Genomic DNA, 12904 nt, shown 5'->3' on the forward strand with positions numbered 1-12904 from the left:
TGCCTTAGGATTCTCACTCTTTCTCCGCCCTTCCTCCGCTCATTCTCTCTCTCAAAAATAAATAAACAAATTTTAAAAAGGCCCAGAGTTAAATAACAGGCCCAAGGATGCAGAAGTAATTCCTGGAACCAGGATGCAAAGTGTTAAGTGCTTAACTAGATTGCATTTTGAAAATGTGTCTGATATGTGAAGTTATGATAATTGTTTTAGCTTTAATGGAAAAAACCACAGAGGAAGTAAAAACAGCATAGGGAGTATTTCCCTCAAAAGTGGTGTTCAGTATAGTTAATACTTAAAAAATATGAGGAGCCCCTTTGGATTTATTAGACAAAGTCAAAATGAATGAACATATAAAGGCTATGAACAGAAACAGAATATTAACACTGGTATGTCTTAGAACTTGGAAATTAGATTCTCCTCTGAGAGGAAAGAACTGGTGCATTAACCAATCTAGTGGTTGATGCAAGTTGCCTGAACCAGTAAGTGCCCTGAAATACCTTGGGTGTGAGGTGTTTGAATCTGGTTTTCTGGGTTTGATGAACTACTTGATTGCCTTGAAACTAGTTTTTGTTTAAATCAGCTAGAGTGGATTCTATTGTCTATGACTAAAAATTGTCAGAAACAATGTTTGCGAAGTTAGTTTTTATTTTTTTAATGTTTACTTTAAAAATTTTTTTAATGTTTATTTTTGAGAGAGAGAGAGAGACAGAGAGAGAGAAAGAATGAATGGGGGAGGGGCAGAAAGGGAGGGAAATTCAGAAACCAAAGCAGGCTCCAGGCTCTGAGCTGTCAGCACAGAGCCCGACACAGGGCTTGAACTCACAGACCACGAGATCATGACCTGAGCCAGTGTCAGATGCTTAACTGACTGAGCCACTCAGCCACCCCTAATGTTTACTTTTTGAGAGAGAATGTGAGCAGATGGGAGCAGGAAGTGGGGAGAGAGACAGAGGACCCAAAGCAGGCTCTGTGCCGAGAGTGGAGAGCCTGATGCAGGGCTTGAACTCACAAACGGTGAGATCATGACCTGAGCTGAAGTCAGATGCTTAACTGACTGAGCCACGCAGGCACCCCACAAAGTTAGTTTTTTTAAAAAAAATTTTTTTTAACGTTTATTTATTTTTGAGACAGAGAGAGACAGAGCATGAACGGGGGAGGGTCAGAGAGAGAGAGACACAGAATCTGAAACAGGCTCCAGGCTCTGAGCTGTCAGCACAGAGCCCGACGCGGGGCTTGAACTCACTGACCGCGAGATCATGACCTGAGCCGAAGTCAGCCGCTTAACCGACTGAGCCACCCAGGTGCCCCACAAAGTTAGTTTTTAAAATGAACATGGATAGGGGTACCTGGGTGGCTCAGTTGGTTAAGTGAATGACTTGATCTTATGGTCTTGAGTTCAAGTCCCCCCCCCCCCCCGCTCCCCCCCCCCTTGCACTCTTTGCTGGGTGTGATGCCTATTAAAAAAAACCAACGTGCATGTCCTGATAATAAAGAAATACAATGGTAGTATAATTCATTATTTAGAAACGTAAAGTTTCCTTCTTACAGTTTACAGCAACTTCTTATAGTTCTCCCACATGAAAGGTGAGGGTACTCAGTAACTCAGTCATTTGAAAAGTGGAGTCCCTGGTCCCAGCTTGTGTGTAAAGCCCCTGCTACTAGTGTGATTCCACATGTTTGAGCACATCTAGTCAATGTTTGTGGTGAGCTTTCTAGGATCCTGACAGTATCAGGGCCCATGGAACCTCCTGAGCAAGAACCCACCCATAGGTCATAGGCATCAGGCACCCAAGTTTGGCCAGCAGCAAAGTCACCTCAGGAGGGAAGGAATAATTCCAGTCATTTGGTTGGTGTGAGCCACTCAGATTCATCTCTGGTATGCACCATGGAGTTGTCTGAACTCTGGAGAGTGCCAGAAGCTGTGAAGTTACAAAGGTGGAGGAAAGAGCTAATAAGAATTTCAAAAAATGTTCATTTATTCATTTATCAAACAGTAAATTAGACCTGCTATGTAAATAATGTTCTGAGTGTAGGGGAGAAAGCAATCTTTGCCTTTGTGAAGCTTATATAAGAAAAATGTTGAATTGACAATTACCCACATATTAAAATTTCAATTATGATCTGTTCTATGGAGATATATGGGGGTATCTATTCTGATGGTGGTATAGGAAGTCTTCCCAGGGAAAGGGGCATATCAACAGAGGCTTAAAGGATTTGTAGGAAGTGGTGGAGCAAAGAAAGGAAAGCATCCCAAGAGGCAGAAGAACAGCCTGTGGAAAAGAGGCTTCATGTACAGAAGAAACTGAGAGAGAAGGCCAGTGTGGGGCTGGAGGCTGGGGAGCAAGAAGAGCCATGAAATGAGACTGGAGAGGTAGACAGGATGAGATTGTCCAGGTCTTTTAGACCTTGGGAAGGACCTGGATCTCAAAGTAAGTATGGTAGGAAGGTAATGAAGAAAATAAAATTCGAAGAAGTGATTATCATATTTGAATTTTAGACATTTCTCTAGCTACCATCTGGTACCACACTGCGTGATGCTACACATATTCTGTAGGTGTTGATGTGCCAAATCTGCCTTTATGACATTCATTCATTCCAGAAACATTTATTTGGACTGCTAAATCCTATATTCATGTTGTTCAAACTTTGGGTCAAGAGTCATTAGAGGATTGTGAAATCAATTTAGGGAGTTGCCAGCGATATTGTAAACTATGAAATAAAACAGAAAAGAATAGAAAGAAATATCAGAGTGCATCATACATAAATAAGTTAGGTATTATCTTTCAAAATTAATTTTGCTCTATGAGTGAAAGCAAAAAGTTGAGCAATTAGCTCAACAAATAATTGGTCTTGGGGGGCGCCTGGGTGGCTCAGTTGGTTAAGCGTCTGACTTCGGTTCAGGTCACGATCTGGCGGTCCGTGAGTTCGAGCCCCGCATCGGGCTCTGTGCTGACAGCTCGGAGCCTGGAGCCTGTTTCAGATTCTGTGTCTCCCTCTCTCTGACCCTCCCCCATTCATGCTCTGTCTCTCTCTGTCTCAAAAATAAAATAAATGTTAAAAAAAAATTAAAAAAAAATAATTGGTCTTGGTGATGGGTATAGTTCTTCATGTCTCTAACATGTACGAGGTTTAAAAAATAATATCTGGGGGCACCTGGGTGGCTCAGCTGGTTAAGCGTCCGACTTCGGCTCAGGTCATGATCTCACAGCTTGTGAGTTCAAGCCCTGGGTCGGGCTCTGTGCTGACAGCTCAGAGCCTGGAGCCTGCTTTATGTTCTATGTCTCCTTGTCTCTCTGCCCCTCCTCCACTCATGTTGTCTCTCTCTCTCAAAAATAAATAAACAGTAAAAAAATTTAAAAAATAATGTCTGTTGGGTGGGCAGTTCTGCTTTGGGTTGGCTTGATGGATCCCAGCTCTGCGGGGCTTGGTTGGTCTAAGGTGACATCACTTACTTATGTGTCTAGTGGGGCAGTGGAGATGACTGACAACATGTTTCTCATCATTCAGCAGGCTTCTACAGGTCATTCACAAAGAGGTGGTGGCAGTATTTCCAAGAGAAGCATGAGAGGGAGAAGCACTTTTTGTGGCTTTGCTTGCATGTTTACTAATGTCTCATTGACCAAAGCAAGTCACGTTCAGATTTAAGGGTAGACCTGCAAATTCATATTGTAAAGAAATGAGCAAAAATGCAAAAAAAACCCTACAGCTATTTTTGTAAACTATCACACTCATTAAGAAGAATTATGGCACCAGCTGCTGAAAATAAACTTTTCATGCTACAAATGATAAATTACCTTAGCTTTCCCAGCAAATAGTATTCTTTCTACTATCCTATGTTGTCACTGAAATAGGTTGAATTTGGATATCACAAGCTTTCAGAAGCTTCTCCTGTCACAGGGAATATGTATTAAAAAAAATTAAGCAGTTACATGGGGGCACCTGGATGGCTCAGTCGGTTAAGTGTCTGACTCTTGAGCCTACTCCCATGGTTTGCAGGATTGAGCCCTGAGTTGGGTTCTGTGCTGATAGCATGGAGTCTGCTTGGGATTCTCTCTCCCTTTCTTTCTGCCCGTCCCCCACCCGTGCTTGCTCTCTCTCTCTCTCTCTCTCTCTCTCTCAAAATAAATAAACATTAAAAAATTAGGCAGTTACATATCCTAGCAGGTTGAAATATAAATTACTAATTCAAGATAATTTTCATTTAATTATTTTACATTATTTTATTCTATTATTTAATGTTTTTATTTATTTTTTTGAGAGAGAGAGAGAGAGAGAGGGAGAGAGAGACAGAGTGTGAGCGGGGAAAGGGGCAGAGAGAGAGAGGGAGACACAGAATCCGAAGCAGGCTCCAGGCTCTGAGCTGTCAGCACAGAGCCTGACATGGGGCTCGAACCCACAAGCTGTGAGATCATGACCTGAGCTGAAGTCAGACACTTAACTGTCTGAGCCACCCAGGCGCCCCTTATTCTATTATTTAAAAAAAACTTTTATTCTGGGGCACCTGGGTGGCTCAGTTGATCACGTGTTCAACTCTTGGTTTCTGTTCAGGTCACGATCTCACAATTTCTGGGGTTTGAGCCCCGCATCAGGCTCTGTGCTGGCAGCCTGGAGCTTCCTTGGGATGCTCTCTCTTTCCTTCCCTCTCTCTGCCTCTGTCAAATAAATAAACTTAAAACAAAAAAAGAAAACTTTTATTCTAATTATAAAGTTAATGCATGTCATTGAATGAGTAGTGGAAAACAATGAACATACAAAGGAAAAATCAAATCACTCCTAAACCCATTGTGTGGCCACAGTAAAGGTTTTTGTGAAAATTCCAACATTTTTCTTATGTTTTTCTTTTCAAAAATAATATCAAATTGCATACATCTTTTACACTTTTTCTCACATTATGAACACTCAAGCCAAACGTTCAATAATTTGAATTTTAATAGTGGAATAGAATTTCATCATAATTTGCCTAAGCTCCTATTATTGTCAATCCAAGTAATTTCCATTTTTATTAAAAAAATTTCTTTGAAGTAAGCTCCACACCCAACATGGGGCTTGAACTCACTCATGATCAAGAATCAGACGCTCTACCAACTGAGACAGTCAGGTGCCCCCCCGTTTCTTTTTTTTATAACAAATGTTGTGATGGTTTAATAATATCAAAATATTAAAAATTAATGATCTTGATGATTTTCATGAAATTCTTTTAAGAACTGTAATAACTTAGAATTATATTTTCTAGTCAGAATGTGAAAAACAGGTATGGTGAAAGACAGGAAATTTAAAGCCTAAGAAAAAATCCAGTGGAAAAAACAATAAGTTTCAAGGTTGGTGACTTTTAGGGTATTACACCTATAGTGATTTTGATAGCAAAGATACAAGTTTGAGAAATTGGCATAATTCTTATGTTCAGTTGTAAAGTTGAACATATATATACCTATATTCCCGGTAATCCACTCCAGGGAATAGGCTACAGAGAATAGCTCGTGTGATCAGGGAATAGGTACAAATAACCTCATAGTAGCACTGTTTCTACTAGGAAAAAATAAACACCTGAAAATTGTTTAAAGGCTCCACCACTTTGACGATTTTGATCTTTAGCCCCGTCTTCCTCTTCAGGGCGAATTTATGTACTGGGCCAGCACCACCTCAGCCATCAGGGCTCACACAATGGCGCTCACTTCTGCGGCCACCTTGGCCACCGCTGCTAAATTCAAGGTTTGGGCCTCTTGCGCCTCAGGGCGGGAAAAGTACCGGATCCCAGAGGCTCGGAAGCGCGTGCCCGCGTAGAAGCCCTGACACTCCGCCCCATCTGCCGGAGCTTCGCCCCCTAGGAAAGCCCCACCCCCGAGTGCTGACACTCGGGACGGGAAGGCGTGGAGGGGGTGTGGCCTGCGTCCGCAGCAGAGTCGAAGGCGGGTCTTCCTCAGAGCCTAAGTCTGAGGAACAGTCAAAAGACGCAAAAGGGAGTGGTATTAATTATCCCTCTGCTAATGAGGACCAGGGAGTGGTTCACTCCAGCCCCGTCCGGTAGAAATCTGATTCCAACCACTACCCACGCAAAGTCTTTCGCCTTCCACCTCAGCCACTCTGGACTACAGCCCCCAGAAGGCATCGGAGCTGAACCACCCGACTTGCGCAGCGGCGTTCGTTGTAAAGTGCTATGACAACAGGGCGAAGATGGCTTGGAGTTAGGCAGGAGTGGGGAGGTGTCCCTTCCGCCGTTGCTGTCCTTTAGCTTCTACATCCCGCTGACTGCCTCCCTCACCATTTCCTCCTCTTTGTGAGAAGCGGGACTTGCCGTTGTTCTGGCCTGCCTGGACTCTTCCAAGAGATTGATGCCGTTTTCCCCGCTTGTCTCTGGGCTTGACACAGAAAGGATGCAGGTTTACTCCTCGTGGGTGTCACTCCAACTCTGTGGAGGTGGTGGTGCTGCCTGGTGAGGCTCTCTCTCTCTGCCTGGGACGTGGAACAGGTTGGAGCGGGGAAACGACCCTGGCGGGCATTCTTAAAGGGAGATCTGCAGAGAGTTGCAGGAAAGGTGGAGCAGGACCCACCTGATTCGGCACCAGGTAAGAGTGTGTCTGGAATTAAACACTGGGAGAGTGAATGCCCTTTCTGTGTTTCGTTTTGGGGGCAAGATTGATCCCTGATGCCGTGTAATGGTTTGAGGGGATATTGGATGAGAGGTTTCTTAAGAAGGATGTTTGCGTTAAAAATAAGACAAAGCGCAAGTACGACACAATGTGTGTGAGATTTATGGACATTTAAGAGAAAGGGTGACAAGAAATTTTAAAGATTCCAGTCAGGAATGTCACGTGGTGCGCAAGCAGCCTCCTCCCCTGGCACTTCAACAGGTCTTGGGAGCAAATGGTCAAAGCAGTTCTCAGCCTATGACTGAAGTAGGATACATGCACTAATACCCTTTAATTCTTCTTGCAATAGGATTATTGCTTCTCCTTCTCTGTGTATTGCAGACCACAGCAGTTTAGATGACCTGAGCTGATTTTTATCAGCATCTCCTTTCTCCAATCCAGTCCTGAAACTGACTTGAATTTCCTGGAGAGATTCATAGTTTTTCCTTTTTTCTTTTTTCCATCTCACTTAAACTTTGAACATGAAAGCATATCACACACACACACACACACAACTTGAAGATGCTAGGGGAAAACTATGGGGCTTCACTAAAATCTGCCAGCATTTAGAGTGGGATAGATTTTCTAATTTGTTAGAAATATGTAAATAGAATAATTGCTGAGATTTGTGTGTGTGTGTGTGTGTGTGTGTGTATAGACCTAACCCTTATTTAAAAGCATTAAAAAAAGCTTTTCATTTTGCAAATAATTTATAAGTTATTTATTAGAGTTTAAGGAATTTTCCATTTTGTGTAGCTGTGTGTAATTGCTCTTAAGTTGCAACTACACACTTATGTTTGTGGTACAATTTCTTGATGGAAATATTCACTGAGGGGGAAAAATCCAGTATCAATAGTATATAGTATTATTTATTGATTTTTAATGTTTATTTTTGAGAGAGAGAGAGAGACAGAGAGTGAGCAGGGGAGGGGCAGAGAGAGAGGGAGACACAGAATCTGAAGCAGGCTCCAGGCTCTGAGCTGTCAGCACAGACCCCATGCGGGGCCCAAACCCACAAACTGTGAGATCATGACCTGAGCCGAAGTTGGACTTTTAACCGACTGAGCCACCCAGGAGCCCCTATATAGTATTTTTTAATCTTTTAAACTTTTTGATGTATGTATCAAATCTCATCCCTCAGAATAAAGACTTTCAAATATTTTTCAAAAATTATTGAAACACGTGGAGTCATTTTAAAACAACTCTGCCAACTAACATTTCAGTGAAAGGTTACTGTCAGTTTTTTGAATATCCCATTTAAATATCCAGTCCAGAGGTTCAGACTGGCATTTGTAACTTTGTCTTGCTCAGGATACATTCCACTACCACCACCACCACTTCTATTACTACTACTAGGTTACTAGTGACATTTATCTGACATTTATTGAGTACATCCTATAGGTTGGGCATTGGGTAAGCAATTACATGTGTTAGGTCATTTTATCTTTCCGTTCCGCAGAACAGTTGGGAGACTAGAAGGTGAGGGACTTGTCCAAGGTCACTCTGCTAAAGTGTGAAATGAAAAAGGGAACCCAAATCTGTCTAACTCCCTTTCCTGTGTTTTGTCTTCTGTGCCTTTTATTGAAAATTCCAACACTGATCTCTTATATTATCTTCAAAAGCAGCATTCTTCTAATTCTACATACACTTGTCATCTTTCTTGCACTGAATGCCCTGATTCCTACTTTCCAAAATTTGAGGCAGCAGTAGCGTGACCTGGAGAAAGCAAAACTCCAAATACGAACAACAATAGTGTCAGTGTGCCTTCTAATTCCAGGATCTGCCTTCTTTCCACAGGATTCTTGGGGTTATTGTTGCAGTGATTGTTCTAGTCATCCTTCCTTATTGTAGGACTAGGCCAATCGGGTGTGAAAACATCCATATCTTAAAGAAAAACTAAATCTGAATAAATTTGGTGTGGAACATAACATATATATAAGCAAGTATTAAAAATTAAAAAAAGTGTCAAGTGATAAATATGGAAAAGCATTTCTGGAGTTGAGGGGATAGAGAGATTATTTTCTACTTATTATTCTAATAAGGCATAAGAAATCAATCTTTTGTGGCTCTTTATAGGTATGGACCTTTCAAAACCTTCAAATTATTGTTTTCTAGTCATCCTTTAAAAATTTAATTACGTGTATAAAATACTTTCCTGCAGTTTGAACTTGCAATGATTAGAGTTAATATTAACAGTATAGCTTTTTGGTCTTTGTGGAATAGTTGCACTTGTTTAGGGTTCTGGAGTAGACAGAATGGTTTTGGATGCTACTTGTTACTACTTACTAGTTGTGACCACTTGGGCAGGTTTCTTAATCTCTCCGTACCTGAGTAACAGTACCTACCTTCTGTTTTGAAGATTAAAAGAGAATACTTGCAAAGCACTTAGAACACTGCCTGAGACTTAGTAAATGATTAGTAAATGTTACCTATTTGGGAGAAGAGATAATAGCCATTGAAAATCTTATCTTTGGTTTTTGTTTTTCATTTACTTAAAAACAAAACCACTGAGGAGCTGGAAATCAACATTGAATGAAGAGTGGATAAAATGCAAATTCTTGTTTCCTATTTTTATTCAAGACAGTTAACTAAACCAAATAAGAAAATCAATTTATATATATTTAATTTTTTGTCATTCAGCATACTTTTTGTTTTTGTAGTAGAAAAACCAGGTTTCACAGTTGAAAAATGTCCCATGTTTCTTAGTTTCCTTCTTCCTAACCTGGCGGTAACTGACCTTCCCTGCCTACTACTTGCCTTAATATCTTAAAGTCAAGGCCTGTATCTCATTGAATTTGGAAAATGAATCAGAATTTTATTTATTTATTTATTTGTTTAGTAGGCTGCATCAGGCAGGTGCCCCTAGAATTTCATTTATGTCTTAATTTCTGGTTAATTTTTTTTTAAGTTTATTTATTTTGAGAGAGTGCGAGTGTGAGCAGGGTATGGAGAGATAGAGAATTCCAGGCAGGCTCTGCACTGACAGTGCAAAACTTGAGCTCAAACCCATGAACTGTGAGATCATGACCTGAACCCAAATCAGGAGTTGGATGCTTAACCAAGTGAGACCCAGGCACCCTTGTAGTTAATTTTTCTTTCTCTTAGTGGGGTGGGATGTCCTTCTAGGAGAAAGGGTAGGGTTTATTTTGCTAACCTTCTGAATTTAACTTGCTATCCTTTTGTTCTGCTGGAGTGGTAAATGGGGCCAGAATATGGGAATATCCTACTTTAAAAAAAGTGAAAGTTTATTATTTTTTATTACGGGATATTTTACACATAAGCAAAAGCATAAAGAATAGTATGTCTATCTTTATGATATGACCTCATATGTCTATCACCATTTATTCTTTTAAAAAAAATAATAGCTTTATTGGAAAATAATTTATAGGGCCCGGTGGAGAAAGGGGCAGCGGCGGTGGACCGCAGGCAGGAGCCCAAAGGAGGCCGTGAGAGGAGAGCCCCTTTCTGCCCGGGTAATTTACCAGATTAAATATGGTTGATGATGGTTCTGAACAAATACAGCTTTTATTTGAGGTATGCCATTTTGAAGACTGAGACCATGGAGTTTTATCCTTGAGGATAAAGGAAATATTTGCAAAAGTCTATTTTATATAGCAAAAATGTGAATCCTGAGACTGAATTCTCTAAAGGGCCTATACAACGTAATAGATGTTGGTGGAACCATTTACACCCAGTTAGCTTGAAGAGTCTCAAATGGACCCTACCACTGAGAAAACAAGATGGCAGTCCACTATGGGGAATTGAGGAAAATGGATTAATACAAGAGTGCTGTGATAATATACAACCAAGACAGGGTTCTTTTAACCTGGATTTCATGAAATGAATGAAGACATAGGTTTCTTACCCAGCACAAATGGACTTTCTAAAGACTTTTTGTATCATTAAAATAAGTACATTTTTGACATTTGGAGAAGAAAGATGGCACATTAACACAGATGATAGTTTGTATGCCTGGAACTTTTGGCAGTTTGATTTGTATGAGTATGACCTTGTGAAATGTTAACTTTAGTAAAATTTGTAACACTTAAAAAAAAGAAATATAATTTATAGAACATACAATTCACCAATATAATTTGGACAACTCAACGTTATTTTTGTATATTTTACTTTGTATATTCACAGATATGTGCAACTGTCACTTGCGCTGTAGCCAATTTTAGAATATTTTCATCACCTCGAAAAGAAAACTTGGCACTCTAGCTGCAACTCTCTTGTCCTTTATTTCCCACTGGAATTTATTTTCTTCCTGTATGGATTTGGCTATTCTGTACATTTTGTCTATCTATCTATTTATTTGTTTGTTTGCTTATTTATTTATTTTTAGTTGAAGTAGTATTAACATGCAGTACTTAGTTTCAGGTGTTTTCTATATATTTTACATAAATGGAATCACAAAAAAAAATGGTCTTTAGTGACTGGCTTCTTTCTCTTGCATAATTTCTCAGGTTGTAGCATATATCAGTACTTCTTTTTTATTGCTGAAGAGTATTCTGTTTTATGGACATGCCAACTTTGTGTTCATATATTCATTAGTGGATAGACCTTTGGATCATTTCTACCTTTTGGATATTATGAATGATGCTACTATAAACATGCATGTATAAATTTTCATGTGGACATATGCTTTCATTTCTCTTGGACTGGAATTGCTGGATCATATGATTACTCTATGTTTAAGTGTTTGAGGAGCTGCCAGATCACTTTCCAAAGTGGTTGTACCATTATATTCCCAACAGCATTGTATGAGGACTTTGATTTCTCAACATCGTTGCCCAAACTTGTTTCTGTCTGACTTTTTGATTCTAGTCATCATAGTGGGAACAAAGTGGTATCTCACTGTAGTTTTGATACGCATTTCCCTGGTGGCTAATGATACTGAGCATCTTTTCTTGTGTCTGTTGGCCATTTGTATATCTGACTTGGAGAAATATATATTCATATCCTTTCCCCATTTTTAAATTGGGTTTCTGTCTTTTTATTATTGAGTCATAAAGAGTTCTTTGTATGTTACAGATAGGTATCTTTTATCAGAGATATGATTTGTATTTTCTCTTGTTCTATGGGTCATCTTTTCATTTTCTTATTTGTGTTCTTTGAAGTAAAAAGTTTCAACTCTTGGTGAAATCCCTTTATTTTTTCTTTTGTTACTTATGCTTTTGGTGTCAAACTTAAGAATCTATCACAATATCTGATATCATGAAGATTTACTTTTAAGTTTTCTTCTAAGAAGTCTTCTAGGAGTTTCTAAGAATTTTATAGTTTTAGCTGTGTATTAACATACATAAAGGTCTTTGATCCATTTTGAATAAAATTTTTTATATGGTTTTAGGTAAGAGTCCAACTTCATTCTTTCACATGTGGCTATCCAATAATAATCATTTGTTGCAATTTCTCATTGAATGGTCTTAGCATCCTTGTTGAAAATCAATTTACCATAGATGTGTAAGTTTATTTTCGGACTCTCCATTCTTTTCCATTTATCTATATGTCTATCCTTATGCCAGTACTTACTGTCCTAATTACTATTGCTTTATAGTTAGGTTTTGAAATGGGGAAATCCTTCAACTTTGTTCTTCTTTTTGAAGATTGTTTTGGCTATTCTGAATTGCTGGCAATTCTATATGAATTTCAGAATAAGCTTGTCAATTTGTACGAAGAAGTCCTATGGGGATCTGATAAGGATTACAATGAATCTGTAGATCAGTTTGGGAAGTATTGCCATCTTAATAATGTTATGATTTCAGATCCATGAACATGGGATATTTTCCTGTTTATTTAGATCTCCTTTAGTTCTTTCAACTATATTTTATAATTTTCAAGGTATATGTTTTACACTTCCTTTGTTAAATTTATTCCTAGGTATTTTATTCTTTTGGGTGCTATTGTAAATGCAATTGATTTTTGTATATTAATATTATTGTGTCTTTCAACTTTACTTAACTTGTTTATTAGCTCTATAGTTTTTTACTGAATTTCTTAGGATTTTCTATCTACCAGATCATGTCATCTGTGAGTAAAGATAGCTTTACTACTTCCTTTCCAATCTTGGAGCCTTTTAGTTCTTTTTCTTACCTAATTGCCTGACCTAAAACCTCTGGTACAATGTTGTTGTTTTTTGTTTTTGTTAATAGTGCCTTTTGTTTATTTCTCTTACAAGTTTAGTAGTAGCTGGATTTGAAGGGAGATGGGGACAATAAGATGAATTGATGAAAGCTCATCAGTATGTCAAGGTTGGGGGCTGAAGGGGACACTGGAAC

The 12904-nt window shown here is 39.2% G+C and overlaps 1 protein-coding gene across 6 annotated transcripts in view; it reads left to right on the forward strand.

The window, feature by feature from the left end:
* The first annotated feature begins 5855 nt into the window (after positions 1-5855).
* Positions 5856-12904, forward strand: part of BBS9 (Bardet-Biedl syndrome 9) — a 439547-nt gene continuing 432498 nt past the window's right edge. For 2 of the 6 annotated variants that reach the window (XM_042969671.1, XM_042969704.1), the window contains exon 1: positions 5860-6563. The gene's annotated coding sequence lies outside the window, so the exon portion shown is untranslated. Of the gene's footprint in view, positions 6564-12904 lie in introns of all 6 variants that reach the window. The other 4 variants (XM_042969679.1, XM_042969689.1, XM_042969708.1 and 1 more) reach the window with 3 other exon arrangements.

This window comes from Panthera tigris, chromosome A2, assembly GCF_018350195.1.
Source record: "Panthera tigris isolate Pti1 chromosome A2, P.tigris_Pti1_mat1.1, whole genome shotgun sequence".
Classification (NCBI taxonomy): Eukaryota; Metazoa; Chordata; class Mammalia; order Carnivora; family Felidae; genus Panthera; species Panthera tigris.